The sequence below is a fragment of the Pinus tabuliformis genome, chromosome J, assembly GCF_031772625.1.
Source record: "Pinus tabuliformis cultivar Carrire ecotype Pingquan chromosome J, CPIR1, whole genome shotgun sequence".
In the NCBI taxonomy this organism is placed as follows: Eukaryota; Viridiplantae; Streptophyta; class Pinopsida; order Pinales; family Pinaceae; genus Pinus; species Pinus tabuliformis.
Window position 1 is genome coordinate 1539703851 of NC_142295.1, and position 20845 is coordinate 1539724695.

Genomic DNA, 20845 nt, shown 5'->3' on the forward strand with positions numbered 1-20845 from the left:
CAATTTGTTTCATCTACACTGCTCCACATCATTCCATTTCCTTCTTCTTTGTCTTGACCACGCCTAAATCCACATCCTGGACCTCTTTTCAGCTCGTTCAACTTCCAGCTCTCCCATTACTCACATAGCTCCATTTACTTAACCTTTTGTTGATCCCATCCTTCCAGCCATCAACCCACTGCATGCACTCTTTCTCCATCTGACTTCTCTGCTCTTGAGCCATCACCAATTCCATCTCCATCTCACCTATCCTCCTACACCACTCCAACACTTCACCATCTCCCAAAACTCCCATGGTCGAACATCCTGTAGAATTGCACAGAATTCCTGTAGAATCCCTGAGTTTCCTGTAGGATCCCCTGCAGACTTCCTGTAGAAGCCTGCAAACTCGGTTGCTGAGCATCTGAACGTGGTAGAATTCTGTGGACTGATGCTAGAGACCCTCTGGGACCTCCCCTAGCCATCCTGACCTTTCCCATGCTTTCTTTCCATTCGAACCGCTCCTGCACAACCAAACCCTAATCAAAAGCATCATCACAATAAATCCAACCACTTAATGAAAAAATACAAAAACATGTCTTTTCAGATGCAAGTAGCTTAGATTCATGTATTTCAAGTCACTGCAAGTAATGGCATCATTGGTAGAAGTTTCATTCACATTTTTGCATTGTAAGGGTCAAGCTAGTCAAATTAGGGTTTATTAGGGTTTTCATGCTTTGTTGGCTTTCAGTTTCCTTTTTGCAAAGTAGGTTAGCTTTCTTCAAGATAGCTTTCGTCCATCATTCATAAAGCTTCTTCTGTGAGCATATAGAAGTTGGCTTGAGCCCTAGCGGACTTGTGCCAGCTGACCAAGTGACAGTTGCGACAAGAGCTAGTACTTGTGCATACAGCACCGTCGCTTCCAAGTTTGTACGAACTACCGGGTTGATAAAATTAGAGATAGGAAGCTCCAAGAGTTGTAGCATTATTGCTACAATACTGGAGCCCACCATCTTTTTGGCGCCGTTGCCGGGGAAGCGTCAGAGTATTAGTAATTGTTGCTTTTCTTCTACTTTCTTACTCTTGCCTTCTGCTAAGTAGTTTACTTCATTTCCATTCTGCAAAAGTAGCATAGACATTTCCTGCTTTCCTAGATTAGCATTTCCTGCTTTCATAGATTAGCATTTCCTGCTTTCATACATTAGCATTTCCTGCTTTCATAGATTAGCATTTCCTTTCTGCAAGCGTAGACTAGCATTTCCATTCTTGCAATTTCATTTGAGCAAAGTAGATTAGTTCTTTCCTGCTTTCAGTTTAATTCTGCATCTTTCATAGTTAGTTGTAGATCAATCTGTTTCAGTTTTGCAGGTACCAAAAGAAAAGCAAAGCAAAAGCAATCAAAAGAAAAAGAAAGTCTTTTCCATTTCATGCCTCGTAGGAACCGAGATAGATCAGGCAAATTCCTACCACACACCCCCACCACATCACTGAGTCACCCTTCTCTCTTCTTTGGTGACAGTGACCCAGAAGAACCTATAGGTGAACATCCTGAGATATACAAAGATCCTATAGTAGAAGAAGAGTTAGAAACCACTCCATCTGAAGCTATGGATGACAATAGAAGAGAAGATGAGAGAATAGAAGGTGCCTTCCCCATCCAAGAGACCAATGGAGAGATGAAAATGAAGAACATTAGCCCCTCCGCCTTACCTCACTTCCATGGGCTGACCACTGAAGATCCGGATACCTTCTTGTTTGAGTTTGCTGTCCTTTGTAGAACCTATGACTATACTGAAGATGAGAAGAAGCTGAAACTTTTCCCTTCCACTCTTAAGGATGTAGTATTACGCTGGTTCATGGGCTTACCTGGGAATAGTATCACCACTTGGGCTCAGATGCAGCAAGCTTTCAATACCAAGTACCGGGATTACTGTAGGTCCAAGGAAACAAAGGGGGAAATCTTTCGGATGAGCATGGGAAATGATGAGTCCTTAGAGGATTATGAGGAGAGGTTCCAACTAAGCTATAAGCGGGCCAGGTGCACACTTGACCCTGAATCCCTCAAGTTGGTCCTTCTCCGAGGAGTCCCTGAAGACCTCTTAGATACCCTTCACATGTTAGCTGGGGGGGGACATTTACCAACTGCCTTATGCGGACATCAAGACTGTGTTTAGAAACAACTCCAGGGCAGCTCGGAAACGAGGTAGAGGAAACCTCCTCTCAACTAGTGTCCCTTTCTCCAAACATGAGCTTGCAAATCAATTAGAAGATCTTAAGAGTGAGGTGAGACAGACCATTGCCATGCAGCTTGACACATTCAGGATTCAGCAAAAGAAAGAAGAAGCTGAGAGAGCCTTGGCTGTCTTCTGCCCTAGGTGCACAAGGAGACACCATAAGAACGAATGTCCATTGCATTCGGTTGAAGTGTGTTTCGTTTGTGAGGAGGACCATCCCACAAATCAGTGTCCAACCTTACCTGGGTTTAAAGCCATGTACCAAGGGACAGAAGCTCCCACTGAACCTCTCTATTACCTCAACCAAAGGAGGCCACAAGGATCTAGACCTTATCAGTAGGGGATGCAAGGGGCATCTCAAGCTTATTACAGCCCCAACCAATCAACTCCTATGCCTTCCTGGGGTCCCCCTGCTCATCCTTCATGGTCCATGCCTCCTCCATGGTCTTATCCACCTCAATACCCCACTCAACCTACTTCTCATTCATATCACTCACATGCCCAGCCGCAGCCTCAATGGAATGCGCCTCAGTCGGGGTGGAGGCCCCAATACAACACTCCTCCTGCCATCTTGCCTCCACCACCAGTTCAACCTCAGCCATTACCTCCTGCTCCTCCAAGGCAACCTCAAATGCCTGCTCAACTGAACCCGAACCCCAATAATAGACAGGCCCAGCAGGTATACACTGGGGAGACCTCATGCCCTACCTATGCTGTGGAGATCCAGGAGATCAATCTTCGATCTGGAAAGACTCTACCAGATCGCCAACCTCCTCCCCCAGAGGATGAGGAAGATAAACAAGAAAGTGAACCGAAGGTTATTCCACCCTTTCCTGAGAGACTAACAGCCACCACACAACCCAACCCAGAGGAGGATGAGCTTCTGGGTGAGCTCAAGCAGTTGTGTGTAAAAATACCACTTCTCCAAGCCATCAAGGATGTGCCAATATACAACAAACTGGTCAAGGAGAAGTGTTTCAAACACCCAGGCAGACGGAAGAAAGATGCTTCAACTATCAATGTCATAGGACAACTGTCTGACCTTATGTTAGGACAAGTCATCTGCCCAAAGTACCTAGATCCTGGAAGTCCTGTAGTAGATGTTCACATCAATGGCACCATTATACCTCACACCTTGATTGATCTGGGGGTTGCCATTAATGTGATGACCAGGGATACCATGCTTAAACTTAATCTCCAGGGTTCCTTGAGGAAGACCTCGACAGTACTGCAATTAGCAGATCGCTCCACCGTGACTCCCGAAGGGATTGTGGAGGATGTCTTGGTCTCTATTGACTCTTGAGAATACCCTGCAGACTTCCTGGTTCTGCAACCAAAGGCAAAGCTTACTGGATATCCTCTCATTTTGGGAAGGCCTTGGTTAGCTGCTGCAGATGCTTACATAAGTTGTCGTGCAGGAAACATGACCATCAAAAATGGTCCCATGTCCAAGCAGCTAGTCCTATACCCTCCTGCCCAACCTTCCTTAGAGCATGACTTACCACTCTGGTTGGAAGAAGGAGAAGAAGACGAGGTGTACTCAGCACCTCTGTGCACCTTAGATACCACTAGAAGAGACCCCCCAACCGAGGATGACTTGATCGAGACCTTGATCCAGAATCCACCTTCCAGTGCACTACCCTTAGAGAAGTTGGTGGAGGATGCCCAAGCCAGCACCTTAGTGGATCTTTGTGCAACCAACCCTGTTACTCCCAGAGTCAAGAATGTGGAGTTCGGCCCTGAGAAAGCATTGAAGATCAGCTCCTCCCTATCTCCTTCCCAGGAAAAGGAGCTGTGTAGTCTGTTGGCCAACCACTTAGATGCTTTTGCTTGGAGCTATAAGGAAATGAAAGGAGTCCATCCTTCGGTCTGTACCCATCATATATACATCAAAGAGGATTGTAAACCGGTTAGGCAACCTCAGAGGAGAATGAATCCAGCCCTTAAGGACATTGTCAAGGAAGAATTGCAAAAACTGTTGGATGCCGGGTTCATCTACCCCATCTCAGATAGTGAATGGGTGTCCCCTCTAGTGTTGGTTCCTAAGAAAAATGGGAAATGGAGAATCTGTGTGGACTACCGAGAACTGAACAAAGCTACCAAGAAGGACCATTTCCCTCTACCTTTCATAGATCAAGTTTTGGATGGACTGGCAGGAAAGAAGTTCTTCTCTTTCCTGGATGGGTTTAACGGGTACAACCAAATCCAAATCAGCCCGGAAGACCAAGATAAGACCACCTTCACTTGTCCTTGGGGTACCTTTGCCTACCGAGTCCTTCCCTTTGGGCTATGCAATGCTCCTGCTACCTTCCAGAGAGCTGTCTTGAGCATCTTCTCGGAGCTGGTCCATGATGCGGTAGAAATCTATATGGATGACTTTACTCCTTATGGGGCCAACTTCCAGGAAGCATTGTCCAACCTGGGAAAAGTCCTAACCAAATGCACCGAGATGAACTTGTCCCTTAGTCCTGAAAAATGTGAATTCCTAATGACTGAAGGGACCGTGCTAGGCCATACCATTTCTTGCCAAGGGTTGCAGGTGGATCCTAACAAAATTGCTCTCATCAAGAGGGTTCCACCTCCTCAAAAGGTAAGGGATGTTCGGAGTTTCTTGGGATTAGCAGGATACTACCGTAGATTCATTAAAGATTTCAGCAAGCTAGCCTCGCCATTGTTTGGCCTGTTGGCAAAAGATGTGGAGTTTAATTGGACTGACGATTGTCAGAGGGCTTTAAATGAATTGAAGGACAAGTTGGTGTCAACCCCAATCCTGAGAGGTCCAAACTGGGCCCTACCTTTCCACATCCACACTGATGCCTCGAACAAAGCCATAGGTGCAGCTTTAGGACAAGTTGAGCAAAAACTTCCATATGCCATTTACTTTGTTAGCAAAAACTTGTCCAACGCTGAGCTGAATTACACTGTAACCGAGAAAGAATTCTTGGCTGTGGTCCATGCACTGAACAAGTTCTGACATTATATTACTGGTTACCAGACCTTTGTACATACTGACCATGCTGCAATTAGATATTTAATGAATAAACCGGATGTGAATGCTCGTATTATTAGATGGTTACTTTTATTGCAGCAGTTTGATTTGACCATTGTTGACAAACCAGGTAGAGAGAATGTTGTTGCTGACTTTTTATCTAGATTGGATTTGTCTGCAGATGAGGATGGAACAGTGGATGACCAGATGCCCGATGAACATCTGTTTGCTATTTCAGTACTCTCTCCATGGTTTGCTGATATAGCAAACTATCTTGTTTCAGCACAGTTCCCTCCACACCTATCTTCCAGAGAGAAGAGCAGAATCATCAGAAAAAGTGCCTCATTTACTTGGATCGAGGGCAATCTGTTCAAGCTTGGCCCCGATCAGATCTTAAGGCGTTGTGTAAGGGAGGAGGAAGTCTTTGATATCCTCCTCACTTGTCATGATGGGCCTTGTGGAGGACATTTTGCAGCAAAGAGAACTGCCTTCAAAATCCTGCAGGCAAGCTACTATTGGCCCACACTTCATCAAGATGTCAGAAGATATGTCAGCCAGTGTGACCAATGCCAAAGAATGGGGAAACCGACCCAAAGGGATGAGATGCCTCTCCAACCTCAAGTGACTCTTGAGCCATTTGATAAGTGGGGCATGGACTTTGTGGGCCCAATCAACCCCTCTTCGAGGCAAAGGACTTACATCATTGTGTGTACTGACTATTTGACAAAGTGGGCAGAGACCAAAGCAATCAAAGCAGCAACAGAAGAAAAGGTGGCCGAGTTCCTAAGAGAAAACATCTTCTATAAGTTTGGCTATCCAAGAGAGATGGTCACCGATCAAGGGAGCCAGTTCACCTCCAACTTGGTTGAAGATCTACTAGCTCATCACAAGATCAAGCATAGGACTTCCACCCCTTATCACCCTCAAGCAAATGGGCAGGTGGAAGTCACCAATAGAGCATTAGAAGGGATCTTGACTAAGGTGGTGAGCAGCAGCAGAAAGGACTGGGCAGATCGCCTGGTTGAAGCCACCTGGGCTTACAACACCACTTGGAAGACCACCACCGGCTTCACACCGTATGAGCTGGTCTATGGGAAGAAAGCTTTGCTGTCCATTGAGTTTGAATACAACACTTTGAGGATGGCAGCTCAGCTGGACCTAGATCTCAGCTATGCACAACAAGAAAGGCTATTGCAGCTGAATGGCCTGGATGAGCACCGAATGCAGGCCCTCCTTCACTCAGAAGTGGTTCAACTTCAGAGAAAGGTGTGGCATGACCAACATCTCCATGACAAGCAATTTCAGCCGGGAGATTGGGCTTTGTTGTATGACTCCAGATACAAAGATTTCAAGGGGAAGCTGAGAACCAGATGGCTAGGACCATATGCAGTGGAAAAATGCCATGACAATGGATCTGTCCTCATCCGAACCATTGATGAGGAAGCCATTCCCATGCTTGTCAATGGGCATCGATTGAAGATCTACAGGAGACCTCTCTCAAGACAAGAGTTCATCAAAACTATGGAGAAATCTGTATTGGTCCTAGAGAGGGGTTCTGCCTCTGCTTTTGGCATACCCTGAGGGATATATAAAAAAAAAAAAAAAAAAAAAAAAAAAAGAAGAAAAAATAATAAAGATCCTTGGGTGAAAACCTCTCTGAGGCGCCCAAGGCAGGTGGTAGGGGTGAAAACCTCATTGAGGCACCCCTATTGTCTTTCAAAAAAAAAAAAAAAAAAAGTTTGAAAAAGATCCTTGAGTGAAAACCTCTTTGAGGCGCTCAGGGCAGATGGCACGGGTGAAAACCTCTTTGAGGCGCCCCTGTTATCTTTCAGAAAAAAAAAAGAGAAAAAAAAGAAAAAGAAAAAAAAAACAATAAGCAAAATATGGTAAAATTGCATGCAGGTTGCAGATGTTCTATGGAGGAGAGGAAGCCCTTCAACTCAAAGCCAAGGGTCCTTATCATGCTGTCAAGAGACCTCACCAGCACCTCCTCCAAGGGTACCCATGTTTTTTCAAGGTATGTGCAATTTTATCATGGTTTGAGTCCTCTACAGGAAGATGCAGTCTTTCTACAGGAAGATGCAGTCTTTCTACAGGAAGACGTGGATTTTCTACAGGAAAGTGCAGACTTTCTATAGGAAGCCCGAACTTTCCACAGGAAGCTCTGTGTTCTACAGGAAACTTACTGTAGAAGTTTGGGACGGCCAGAATTCATCTTAAAAGGAGATTTAGCGACTACAAATTGGTTTGGACGCATGCAAGCCTCTGTTGGCACCCTTGCGCATTGCCGTTACCTTGCTCCACCATCCTTGTCGACATGCAACCAAGTTCCCTACACCAACAAAGCAGATCGATGAGTTCTCGAGGGAAAAGCCATTTTCGAAGATAAACAAGTGCTGAGATCTCATACCACAGGCATCAGAAGCTCCGGGAACGTGATTGAAAGGCGAGATCCTCCGTCGTGCAGCGTGCACCCAAGGAGGAAGAACTGTTACGAGACACCCCGTGGGGATCCTGTAATAGTTAAACCTGCTAGAGTGGATACCATTCACAGCACCACCATCTGCAATGAAACGCGGGCGCATACAACCAAAGCATCCACTCCATTGTCGGCAGCCTGTAACCACGAGCCTCCGGGTCTGTGTAAGTTCGCGTGTAGCAGGTAGATCCACTCACCATCGTCCAAAAACTGGAAAAATCGTGTGCAGCCACGCAGGTAAGTGTCTCGACCCTTCCTTCCATCAAATCGCATGAATTTTACTTTGAAATTGTTTGCATGGCGTAAAAGTGAATGGTTGAGCGGCCGTATGGCCAGTCGACTGGCCACGTCGGCTAGTTATGGTGTAATTGGATGATTGGGTGGCGGCCACGACAAAGGGAATGAACAGCACGCACGTGAGAACACTCCCGTCAGAGCAATGAGTTTAACAGAAAAAGGCGGTGGTAGATCTGTGGGAATGGATGCGGCAGCAAGTGAATACGCAGGCGAATGATGGATGACGTCGCCCAACGGTCTGGCGGGGACAGCTCACCCCCCGCGCCACGGATTGCGCCGATTCAAAATCTAATCGGCTAGATCATGCGCATGCATTTATCAACCACCACTTCAAACTCGGGTGGCTATTCTGATCTCCTCTGCACTTTGATACGCCGAGCTGTTGGCTACCAGAACACTGATGAAGCACACCTCGAGCGCAGGCCAACTACAGTCCTCCCCGAAATTTGCGCACTGCTCCTACAGGAACACAGTTTCTACAGGAACGCAGTCTCTACAGGAACGCAGTCTTCTACAGGGAAGCGGGTGCCTCACGAAAAAAGGTGGCCAATTAAAGAGGTAACCCTAAACTCTTCATGCAACTGGTTAGTAAGAGTGGCAAGACCATCGTCCACAGTCTGGTCATAAAGATATCGGTGAAATTGTTGTTTTCTGTGCCTATGCTGTCATTCTACAGGATGTCAGTATAAGTAGACTGTGTTGAATTTTGTGGATTATGTGCATGCTCTGTCTTAATAGACCAAATCTCTTTCGCATTTGCCCCCTTTAGTTAAAACAACAGTGTTCATCATGCCGGGTGGATTTATAAGACAGGAACCCACTGATTCAACCAAATTAAGGGAAAACCCGGCAGTGGTAGAGCTCTTCACCAGAGCATAATGGATGTCTTTTTGTGATAAGCTGCAGGGTTACGCCAGATCAGATAGCCCACCATGGGTTGATCAAGCTTCTTGTGGAGGATGCGCTGCATTCATATAAGGTTCCCCTCTCATGGGAATCCTTCCGGAATTTGACAAAAGATGGGGACATTAAGATGTTGATCGAAGAAACGGGTTCCTCCAGCAGTGAGGAACAAGAAGCAGTGGCCGAGGGACAAAGAGAAGAAGGCCAGAAGACCCCGACCACAGTACAGAAGAAAGAACAAAGGAAGAAGCATGAGGAAAAGGAGGACAAAGAAAAAGGTGGCACACCTATCCTGTTAGCAAGAGAAAAGAGGATGAAGAGCAGAATGGACAAAGCTGAGGTGGTCCACGTCAGCCCAAGTACCTCAACAGCACCTGCAGCCAAATCAAAAAGCAAAACTCAGGCAGGCAAGCAAGCAGAGGTGGAGACACCTGTGTCTACAGGAAAGCAGAAATAGGCTTCTACAGGAAGCCCAAAAACAAAAACAAAGGCTTCTACAGGAAGACCGAGAATCATTGAGAAACAGGATTCTACAGGAAGCCCAAAAACAAAGACAAAGGCTTCTACAGGAAGCCCGAAAATCACTGAGAAATAGGCTTCTACAGGAAGCCCGAAAATCACTGAGAAACAGGCTTCTACAGGAAGCCCAAAAACAGAGACAAAGGCTTCTACAGGAAGCCCGAAATTGCAGAAATAGGCTTCTACAGGAAGCCCAAAGACAGAGACAAGGGCTTCTACAGGAAGCCCGAAATTGGAAAAAAGGGCTTCTACAGGAAGCCCAAAAGTCATTGAGAAACAGGCTCCTACAGGAAGCCTGAAGACAGAGAAAGGGTCTTCTACAGGAAGCTCGAAGATTACCAAAGCAGGGGCTTCTACAGGAAGCCCGGAAGTGGGCAAAGCAGGGTCTTCTACAGGAAGCCCGAAAACTGAAAAGAAGGGGCCCTCTACGAGGAGCTCTGAGAAAGCAAAATGCAAGAAAGAGAAGGCTGGTACTCTCGAAAAGGAGGCAGCAGTGGCGCTGGCCACCCTCAGTACACCTCCAAAGCCGAAAGAGAAGAGAGAGAGGGAGACCCCTCTGCCATCTGAAGCCAGGAGAAGCAAGAGGATAACCACGGGCAAGCCACAGCCTCCACCCAACAGCTAAACCATTTTAGGGGATGTCCCTACTTCACCCAGTGCAAGAACCCCCTCTAAAACATCAGCCACCCCCGAGAAGGGAAGCCCAAAAATAACTTCCTGGACACGAAAAATAGGCCAATTGCCTTCCGAAGCCCGATTCAAGAAAATAGGAAAGGGGGAAGAAGCACCACCCTCGTCACCACCAGGGGCAGCAAAGGCAGGGCCACCAAAAACAGGAAAGGAAGAAGTGCCACCCTCGGCGGAAAAGGCAGGGCCGCCAAAAACAGGAAAGGAAAAGCATGCTTCGGGCTCTAGTTCTCGGCCAAAGACGAGGAGCCAGAGCAAAGTTGCTCAAGGATGAGCAAATAGTTTAGCTGGGGGGTGATGATGAGCCCCAATTTTTGGTACAATTTGGGCTCATTTGGCCTACTTTCTTTGCTCAAACCAGTCATTTTTTATTGCTTATGCATTCATTTCTTGGTTTATTCGTGTTGTTTGTAGGAAGAAGGGTAGGCATTCTATCTACGTGACTAATACATGATGATTTCAGGTTTTGGCATTAAAAGGGATCAAAGACCACGAGAAAGGAGTCAAGGAGACAGTGAGGTGGCACTGCTGGTTTTTAGGAGAGGATGTCCACAGTCTTGGGGACCTTCCTTGTGATTCCCACCATAGCTCCGAGCTCCAACCAATCTCCCCACCGAGCTTAGAGGCAGCCAACTGTTCTACAGGAACAGCAGTTACAACTGTTCTACAGGATCAGCAGTTTAACCTTCAGTTGGACAGCCGAGCTCCACAAATCAAGGAGACCTGTTGGACTATCATTTTGCATAAATACTGAGGCCGTAGCCTTTGATAGGGGCTTTTTGAACTTTTGCATTACGCTTGTAATTTGGAAGTACGAGCTACAGCTCGGTGTTGGCTCTTTTTGTAAGCCAGTTTTGGCATGACATCAGATTTTTGGTTATGAATAAAGGCAGGCAGATTTTGATCTCATTTTGAGTTTCTAAGGGAGCTATAGCTCTCAGGTTAAGGCCCAACCTGAGAGCAATAGATCTCCTCGGTGTTGTAATGTTATTTTCATTTCGTTCCAACACTTCGTTTCCTTACTTTGACATGCAATTCGAATTTACAGTCTGCTGATTTAGTTTTTATGAGATTGAATAGGATTAGTTCATGGTGAATTTGCTTCCAGTTGTTTAGGTTAGAAGAGGATAGTTATAATTCATTGGAGCTCCAGAAAAAGGTTGTTATAGCTCACTGCCATCTCTGCTTAGGGATTGGGGTGCAGTCCATATCAACCACCAAAAAGAAACGCAGTTCCTCTCACTTCCATGCAAGCTGCAACATAGTGATTTTCGTTGAAGATCCATCCATGCACTTTTGATATTGAACCATACTTCTACATTCCACTTCCATGCACGAGTTTCTTTTCTTGGTTTTCCATTGCTGTTCATAGGTTTAATGGCACAGTTAACATAGGTTAAATAGTTCTCATTTTTGGTGACATCCATAGACAATTTGTTTCATCTACACTGCTACACATCATTCCATTTCCTTCTTCTTCGTCTTGACCACGCCTAAAGCCACATCCTTGACCTCTGTTCAGCTCGTTCACCTTCCAGCTCTCCCATTACTCACATAGCTCCATTTACTTAACCTTTCGTTGATCCCATCCTTCCAGCCATCAACCCACTGCATGCACTCTTTCTCCATCTGACTTCTCTGCTCCTGAGCCATCACCAATTCCATCTCCATCTCACCTATCCTCCCACACCACTCCAACACTTCACCATCTCCCAAAACTCCCACGGTCGAACATCCTGTAGAATTTCACAGACTTCCTGTAGAATCCCTGAGTTTCCTGTAGGATCCCCTGCAGACTTCCTGTAGAAGCCTGCAAACTCGGTTGTTGAGCATCCAAACGTGGTAGACTTTTGTGGACTGATGCTAGAGACCCTCTGGGACCTCCCCTAGCCATCCTGACCTTTCCCATGCTTTCTTTCCATTCGAACCGCTCCTGCACAACCAAACCCTAATCGAAAGCATCATCACAATAAATCCAACCACTTAATGAAAAAATACAAAAACATGTCTTTTCAGATGCAAGTAGCTTAGATTCATGTATTTCAACTCACTGCAAGTAATGGCATCATTGGTAGAAGTTTCATTCACATTTTTGCATTGTAAGGGTCAAGCTAGTCAAATTAGGGTTTATTAGGGTTTTCATGCTTTGTTGGCTTTCAGTTTCCTTTTTGCAAAGTAGGTTAGCTTTCTTCAAGATAGCTTTCGTCCATCATTCATAAAGCTTCTTCTGTGAGCATATAGAAGTTGGCTTGAGCCCTAGCGGACTTGTGCCAGCTGACCAAGTGACAGCTGCGACAAGAGCTAGTACTTGTGCATACAGCACCGTCGCTTCCAAGTTTGTACGAACTACCGGGTTGATAAAATTAGAGATAGGAAGCTCCAGGAGTTGTAGCATTATTGCTACAATACTGGAGCCCACCACCTGGGTCAGGCCCCAACAAGCCAACAATATGACATCAAATTCAAAAAAATAATAATTTGGATCTTCTGAGGCCAGGCCATGTAAGTGAGTAAGAGCAGAGGGGATAATGTTTTTCATCTTAACATCCCCATTAATGTGTCTAGTGGGAAAAGAACCCTGAACTCTTTCCCTATCTCCGCTTTCATTTCTATTTTTATCCATTGTGTCAGTTGGTGGAATGATTTCTTCTTCTTCCCCTATAGGCTCTTCAAAAATCTTTGGTTGTTCACCTAATGGGTCCTCTAGCTCACAACCACCGAAGAAGAGGGAAGGTTGGCTATTTGAAGTGGTGTGGGTATTTGGAAAAAAATTTCTTAAGTGATACCTATTCCTACGAGGCATGAAATGAGTGTTTTTTATTTTTTCTTGAGTTTTGAACTACTTGCAGAATTAAAATAAAACATAACTAAATTGAAACTATTTGTTCTATGGAACTAATTGCAGAATGAAATACATAAGAAAAGGAAGAAAGAAAGAAGAAATCACATCTACTCAGAAAACTCCCTTGCAATGGCGCCAAAAGGTGATGAGCAACAATATTGTAGCAAGGATGTTGCAACTCCTGGGGCTGCTGCCTTTACTTTATCAACGAGGGGTTCATACAAATTTGGAGGTGACATTGCTATATACACAAATAGATGTAATTGGTATACTCTTTTTCATTGCTAAGCTAGGGTGATAGACCACTAGGGTTTCTCAAACCAACCTTATATTGACTAGAAGAAGTCTGATTACCAATGTTGAGAGGGGAAATTTACCCTAATTGGGAGAAAAAAAATGCAGCCTATTGCAAGAATGAAAGGCTGAAATAAATTCTTGCAAAACAACATGAAATCCTCTATCTACTTGCTAACATAATTTTCTTGCAAAAAACCCTACTTTAACACATGTGAGGTTTTAACTAATCTAAGCATGAAATCTGATCTAGAGAGCACTAACTGCTATGTACATGAATAAATATAAAAGAACTTTTTCCTTTTTATCTTTTTGCTTGAAAAATGTAAACACTAACCTTTCTTGGTTCTTTGGTAGGGGAGACAGGTGTGGAGGAAGAGGAGTACAATGGTTTAGATGTCTTGGAGGGAAAGTGGGGGCCTAATCCTAGCTTTAGTGATGATTTTTCTCAATTCGGGCTCAAAACAGACTACTACAGGTTTTCCTATAAGTTGTCTACAAGAAGTACTACTTCACCTACAAGATCCCTTGTTTTACTACAGGAACAGGATGAAAGCTTAGGGAGTGGTCTAAAAGGTGGGATGGGACTTGGAAAAGGTGAATGAGGTGGGAATAAGCCATGGAAGTGGTAGGCACTTACTCAGAACCCGAGCCAAATATTTAAGATGGTTGGATTTGCTCAACGGAAATGCAATTTTTCCTCATAAAACAAGAATTCAAATTGAGACCTTAGTGTGTTTTGGAAATCAAGTGGATATGGCTTGGCTAAGGCTGATCAAATGAGATCTCCCTGCAATTTAGAAGCTCCTATAATAACACACAACATTCTTGGCATTTATACATAAATTCATCAAAAGCAAGAAGGGTTTATTGAAAATAGAAGAAAATAGAATTATCAATATTTACTTGCTAAGTTCATGGATGGGAGTGCTTGAAAACAATAAAAAAGCGAGATGAAATAAGTGAAAAATGTAAGAGACCAGAAATGCAAATTGCAGCTTATCCTATGAAACTAAAAGATCATGAACTAATTTTTACAGGAATAAGTACCCTAGGGATTTAGGTTAGAACCCCAATAGAGAAGAAGCAGACTACAACAAGAAACACTCATACAACTCAAGAAAAATTCTTATATAAACAAACTATGCAAAAGAAACTGTACCCATATTTCCTTCGTTCGAGTAGGTCCCACAGGGTTTAGACCCTCTGCAACTCTCGATGTTCTTCAGACCTGAAAATCATTCAATTTGAACATACATAGCAGTATAGAGGTAAAACATATTCATGAAATTTAACTTTATATCATATAAACTAATGATCAGTTATACATCAAAATAACATTCATACATGAATTAGAACACGATTTGATGCATAAACAAAGTTATTTTCGAAAACAAGACAACATTTATTTTATTGCAATAAGCTATAAATAACATGGAGAGAATTCACCTGAGTCTTATTCTTCCGGCTCTAAGTGGAACCATCCTTTAGATTCGTCCTATCCCAGCCTTCAACAATCTTCTTCCATAAAAAACACCATGATATCTCAAGCAAGAGGGAGAATATCTATAATCAAGAAAACAAGGGTTTCCTGAAGCTTGGGAAGTGCATGAGGCAAAGGGATTCATCAGACTCAGTCAGGGATAATTTCAGTATAATAATTGTACCCCTTCTCCTCCTTAAGGCCTTCCCATAGAAGTGTATTTATACATCTCCCAATTAGTTTTTTAGTTGGGAAAAATTTGGGCCACGGGAAATAGGAGGTAATCAACAGGTAAAAACCATGAAACCCACACATAATTAAGGAAATTTATTTTTTTAAAGTTTTTTAACACATATGCACGAGTTGGGTATTGACTAACCCGCGTGTACACACTTTTATCTCAGGGAAAAGTAGCATACAGGGAATAAAACGCCATTTTTAAAATATTTGGATCAAGTCTAGAAGGAGGGGTTTCCCTGGACCATAAACCAAGCATCACAAATACCAAGGGTTATAAATGGTGCTATAATAGATGCCCCCTAATATATGAGGTCAGAAGGGGTACATGATGGCCGAAATGTATTAAGTGTATGGAAAGAATCTTGTCGAAACTGAGAAGGACTTTACCAGAATTTAGCCTGCTGTTACACAGTAATTTGTCACCGACTCTACATTCCCTGATCCCGGGTACTGCCAATCCATGTTACTGACATCTATGTTGTGTCATGTTTCCAATTATTTTTCATTACCTTCCTGGCAATCTTAGGAAGAGTGCCTCATTTCATTATCCCTGAAGAAGACCCTTTTTACCTAAATTTCTAGGTCATCACAAGTCAGAAGTTATCCCCCTCACGAAGATGGTCAATCTAACACTAGCCCTAGCGAAGTCTTCACTCTGTCCCTATGTTGCACCCATGACGAGCCAAATTTGGCAAGTTTTTCAATAACTCGTCAGAACTTCAATATGAATTTGCTTCATGGGCGGTCCTAGGGCTAGTTGTTGGGTCAGTTGAGCTCACCTTTCTCCTCTAGGATAGTTGTTCCACCTTTTCCGCAACCTCCCTAAGAGATAAGCCCTTCCTTCCTTCTCTCATGGGACCTCTCCCTCCTATAAATATCTCCTCCATGAATAACATCAGCTAGGTTGGATGTAACTGGATGATAGCTAGATGTAATTTGATAGTTTCAAGTTTCTAAGAAAGGAGTAGAGGTAGAGAGTGCTATTGGAGTGTGGAAGTAGCTTCATTTGTATTTTGATTAGAGAGATGCTTGAGTATAGTTGGCTTGAGAGCTTTCTAGTATCAACCCTTTTGGACAAAAGAGAGAGTCATATGTTCCCTTGGGAGATGGTTCACAAGTAAATGATTATGGAGACATACTGACAAGACCCTTCAAGGAGGCATATGACATCAAGGCTCGGTTGTAAGTTTTACTTTGATTTATATTAATACAAATTAATAGCTTGTTTCCTATATCATGCGTTAAATTGTATGTCGATAGCTTGAGGTTCCTTAACTCTTCAAGTAGATTGTTTGGTCATTTTCTATTGTGTTTTTGGTGTTTCTCTACATATTGTTTTTAGGTATGAATGACTAGAAGAACAAAGAGTTGAAGGAACATGACGAGGACTTCATCGAATGTCATATTGAAGGTAGGTATTCATAACACCAACTTTCTAAGGAAATTTGCTTTGGTATTGTCTATGCAGTGACTAGACCCACTCTAGGGCTAGATGTGTTGCCTCTGTCTGCAGAGGGAACTTACCTATGTCACAAGTTGGTGACCATAATGGGGACTTGTATTTTGTCTTTTGCGTTGATTGGCTTTGTTGGTTTATTGTCTTCCTTATTGTTTGGGTAGCATACTTCATTCTAGAAGCTGTTGGGCTACTTCTATAGCCTTCCCACCCTTCTAAGTGATAGACTTGGCCTTGCTCCAGTCAAACTTTCATTTTCACTTTTGATTTTGTGTCATCGCTATTTATTTCCTAACAGTCGTGAAGTAGTCACATCTGCACTGTCTTTTGGGTTGCACCTTTTACTATATGGCGCGGATAAATTGTCTAATAGTTGTGACAAGGCTTGAAATCAGCTTGGCGTAGCTAACTGATGTACCTTTACGGCAACGTCACAAAGTGCTTGGTTAGGGAGGTGCAACTATTTGTTGTCAACGCATGTTGCTAGTGTTTTACTTGCGACGATTCCTGTAAGTTTCAAATTTTGAGGTTTGTTTGGTTGATCGGCAAGTGTGTTTTGTCCTAAGAGCTTGTTTTGCTAAAAGTGTTGGTTGTTAAGATTTTTGATTTCGGTGTTCAAGTCTTTTGAAATCCTCTCTATTGAACCATGTGACCTAAATACCCTAGGGTTTCTCCATTGCTTGGTTTGCTTGGGTCACTCATTCATTGAGATCTTTAGACTCTGCTTGGTAAAATCTCTCTCATTATTTGAGGCTTCTTCTTTTTTTCTATTTTTCATCCTCTTGATTGGTGTGTATGTTTTGCCACTGAACTTCCTTGTTTTTTTCGTTCAATATCTTTCTTTCGCTTGGCATAAATCGCTTTGCTTCCCAGTTAATGAGATAGTTTTCTAGTTTTGTAAAAAGGTTTATTTATTTAGTTTTGAGTCTTTGATTCATTTGTGCATGTAGCTTCTTATCATTTATTCAAGAAAATAAAAAAGTGCATTCATCTTGTATTAAGGTTTGAAAGATGATTTTTGCATTAGTAGATTCTTTAGATTAAGACATTGAAAAGCAAAATGTGTGTTTCTCATTCTTTCTTGTTCGGATTTCTTGCAAGTTTGAGTAGATGGTAGAAGTGTCCTTTTTCTTTGATTGGTTTGCTCAATTTCCATTCATTTGTTATGAATTGAACCTCTCACTCTTCCTTAACTAGTTTTTCATCCAACGAAAATGGTCTTTTTGCTCATTTAGTTGCATTCTAGGAGTGTTAAAGATACATTTGATAGGGCCTTGAAATCGAGACTTAATTCAAGATTAACTGTTAAAATTTATTGAATGAACTTAAAAATACATTGGAACCTAATGCTTGCATATCTAGAGGTCTAGGCTAGAGACGTGTTCCAAGGTCATTAAACCTAGTCCTTATTGTTTTCAGTAAGGTTGGGTGATTCCTCCTTTTGTGATACAATAGCGACTAGTACAGATTTGTGCTCCCTGTACCATCGCATATATATTGGGAGACCCCACTAGGTTATCATCCTATTATACATAGGAATCTGAGTCTACCACCTTACGAGTCATAACACACCGAACATAGCATTTGGGAAGATTGATTGCTGTATGGGAAGTCCTTGGTCATTTATCTTTCATTTTATTACCAAGGTGTATATGCAGTTTTACGATTTGTCTGGTAAACCTCTTGCCTAGAATTCTAGAGCAGTCACTTTCATTCCTTTTCGACTCTTTAAAAGTAAAAGGATCATCTGAGCAGTTGTCCTTTCAGGCTCATTAAACTTCAAAGGCAATTAGAGTCATCTATAGTCTGTTCTCTCGACTCTTTAAACATGAAAAGGAAATGTTTCATTCCAGTGTCATAAAATTTATTTGTCTGCGATAACATTTTACCTATATATCTTGGCCACCTTGTGCTCACATCTTGGAAGATTTTTTTGCAACCCTATCGATTACATCTTTTCTCCTAGACTTTTGAGTTAGGTCATCTTGCTGGACTCACCAAATCCATTGTCCCTACCAGGTGATGAAGAGCCCCTTTCTCTTGTATCTTCTGAGGTATCATCTGTTACTGGTACTCTTCCTATTGTCCCAAGTGTTCAGCCTCTTGAATCTCGAGCTCTGGGTGAGGATCATTTTGATTGGACTCCTCCAAATGTTTGGGAATTTTTAGATGTGGAACTCCCATCTACTCCTCCTGGTGCTTCGATTCCGAAGGCCACATTCGACATGGATGAGTCAAGTCCCATTAGCAGTCAAGAGAGCGTTGTGTCGACCGGGGAACAATAGTTTCTCCTGGAAGGTTTTCCTTTCCAAACTGCTCCAAATGTGTCATTACTACTTTGCTATCATGCTTTGGCTGACATACTTCATTCTACATCTCTGCATTAGATTTCTATGTGGTCTCGTACTATCGTTCCGTCTTTCAGACCTTTCATTTTGGCTCAATCAGCCCTGACTTCCATACCTCAAACGCAAGTTACATAAGTTACGTTCATTCCAACAATGCCCACCGTGTGTGTGGCATCCACAGCTCCTTCTGTTAGTGCTATTACCGCATCTTCGGTAATTACTACTGTTACTGGGATATCGTCTAGACCTATTGGCACCAGTCCTTCACCTTTGGTTTTTTGAGTCGGTCAACCTACGGGTAGTGTACCAATCTCTTCGAATTCCATTATGACGGGATTGTCATATGAGCAGTACCTATTTTCTCTTCGAAATCTGACTCATACCCCTTTAGGTTATCAACCGCTGTCAGTTCCGCATAACCCTTTGCACTACCATGATCACTGTGGAGCTCATATTTATTACACTAAGTTGCTTCCTTGGGGGTCCCAGTTGAGAATTACATTTCACTTTCGATTTCCTAGAATCATACTACCTATCATGGCCCGCAAGGACAACCTTTACAAGGGCAACCTTCAGGTTTGCAAGGGAAACCTTTTTAAGGACAACCTTCATGCCTACAAAGACAACCCTTTCAAGGATAACCTTCGGCCTCCACAGGTTCCTCTTTTGTTTATTTAGGGAAACCTTTTGGTCAACCAAGTCATCCTCAATTCCAGCTAGGCCAACCTATTGCCTAGCAAGGTCAAGCTTATGGTCAACTAGGTCAACCTCAATTTCAGCAAGGACAACCCTCTACTCAAGTGGGATAGCCTCAGTTTCAGCAAGGTCAACCTTCTGGACAGATAGGTCAACTTTAGTTCCAACAAGGCCAACCTTCTGTCCAGTTAGGTCAGTGCCAGTTCCAAAAAGGACATTATTCTGGTCAAATCAATCCAACTCTTCGTCAACCGGGTACTCAAATGCCAGCTGGTTCCCAAGCTCCACTCGGTTTCTAGGCTCAGAATGGACCCCAAGCTCAACCCGGTCCCCAAACTCAAGTTGGATTCCAAGCCCAACCTATTTATCAAATGCAACCTGGGTCCCAAGCACAGTTTGGACCTCAGCCGCAATACAGTCTCTAAGTACCTCAGCAACCCCAAGGGCAACCTCAGGGTACTCTGTATTAGAATTATTAGCAACATCAGGTTAATCCTTATCAGAATTTTCAGCAACCATATGCTACCCCTATTGGTCAAGCTTGTAACCAATGGTTTGCTGGCAGTCAAAATCTGGGTCAACAACCAAGTTATGGCATTAATCCGCCCAACTATAACCCTTATGGACAAAATCCATGGGGGCAACAAGGCTCTGGTTGGAACCCTAATGCTGGCCCTTATCAAAGGCCCATGATGTCCTTTAACCCTCAATTACCTTTTCTTGCGACCTTGGAACTACCCGATGTGTCCAAGCTAAGAAACGACCCTATCCTTCATAATCCATATTGGCCACTAGTTCCAACCAAGATTCCCGGTGATTGTCCTAAATTCGACGATAAATCTGGAGAGGATCCCCAAGCACATGTTATGAATTATCACCTTTGGTGCTCATCTAACTCATGGCTTGATGATTCTATCTGCCTCCGTCTTTTTCAAAGGACTCTTACTGGTTTCGCTATGAAATGGTATATTGAACTCACTAATTGAACTTCCAAGACTTCAATTCAGTTGCGATGGCATTTCTTACCCATTTTAGGTATCGATTCATTATGAAACAAGAACACATCTCCTTCTTTGAAACAGGACACAACTACCCACATCTCCGATAATATTTATGAATGGAGAAGGTGGCACCATTTGATTAAGCTCTGGATCCCTAATCACCTTCTAACTGACTGGTTTACTACCTCTTTTGTCAATCTGATTGCCCGAGATATTGCTAAGGGGGCATGTGTTACTAAAGAGCAATATATCGCACATGCTCAGTATCTTGATTTGGTTTATTCCCAATTTGGCACGCTTTATGATGTCTTACCTGATGCTTCGTAACCTGGAACTTCTAAAGCCTCGTCGACACCTTCTGTTGATGGTGGCATTGGTTCCATTGCTCAATCTTCCCG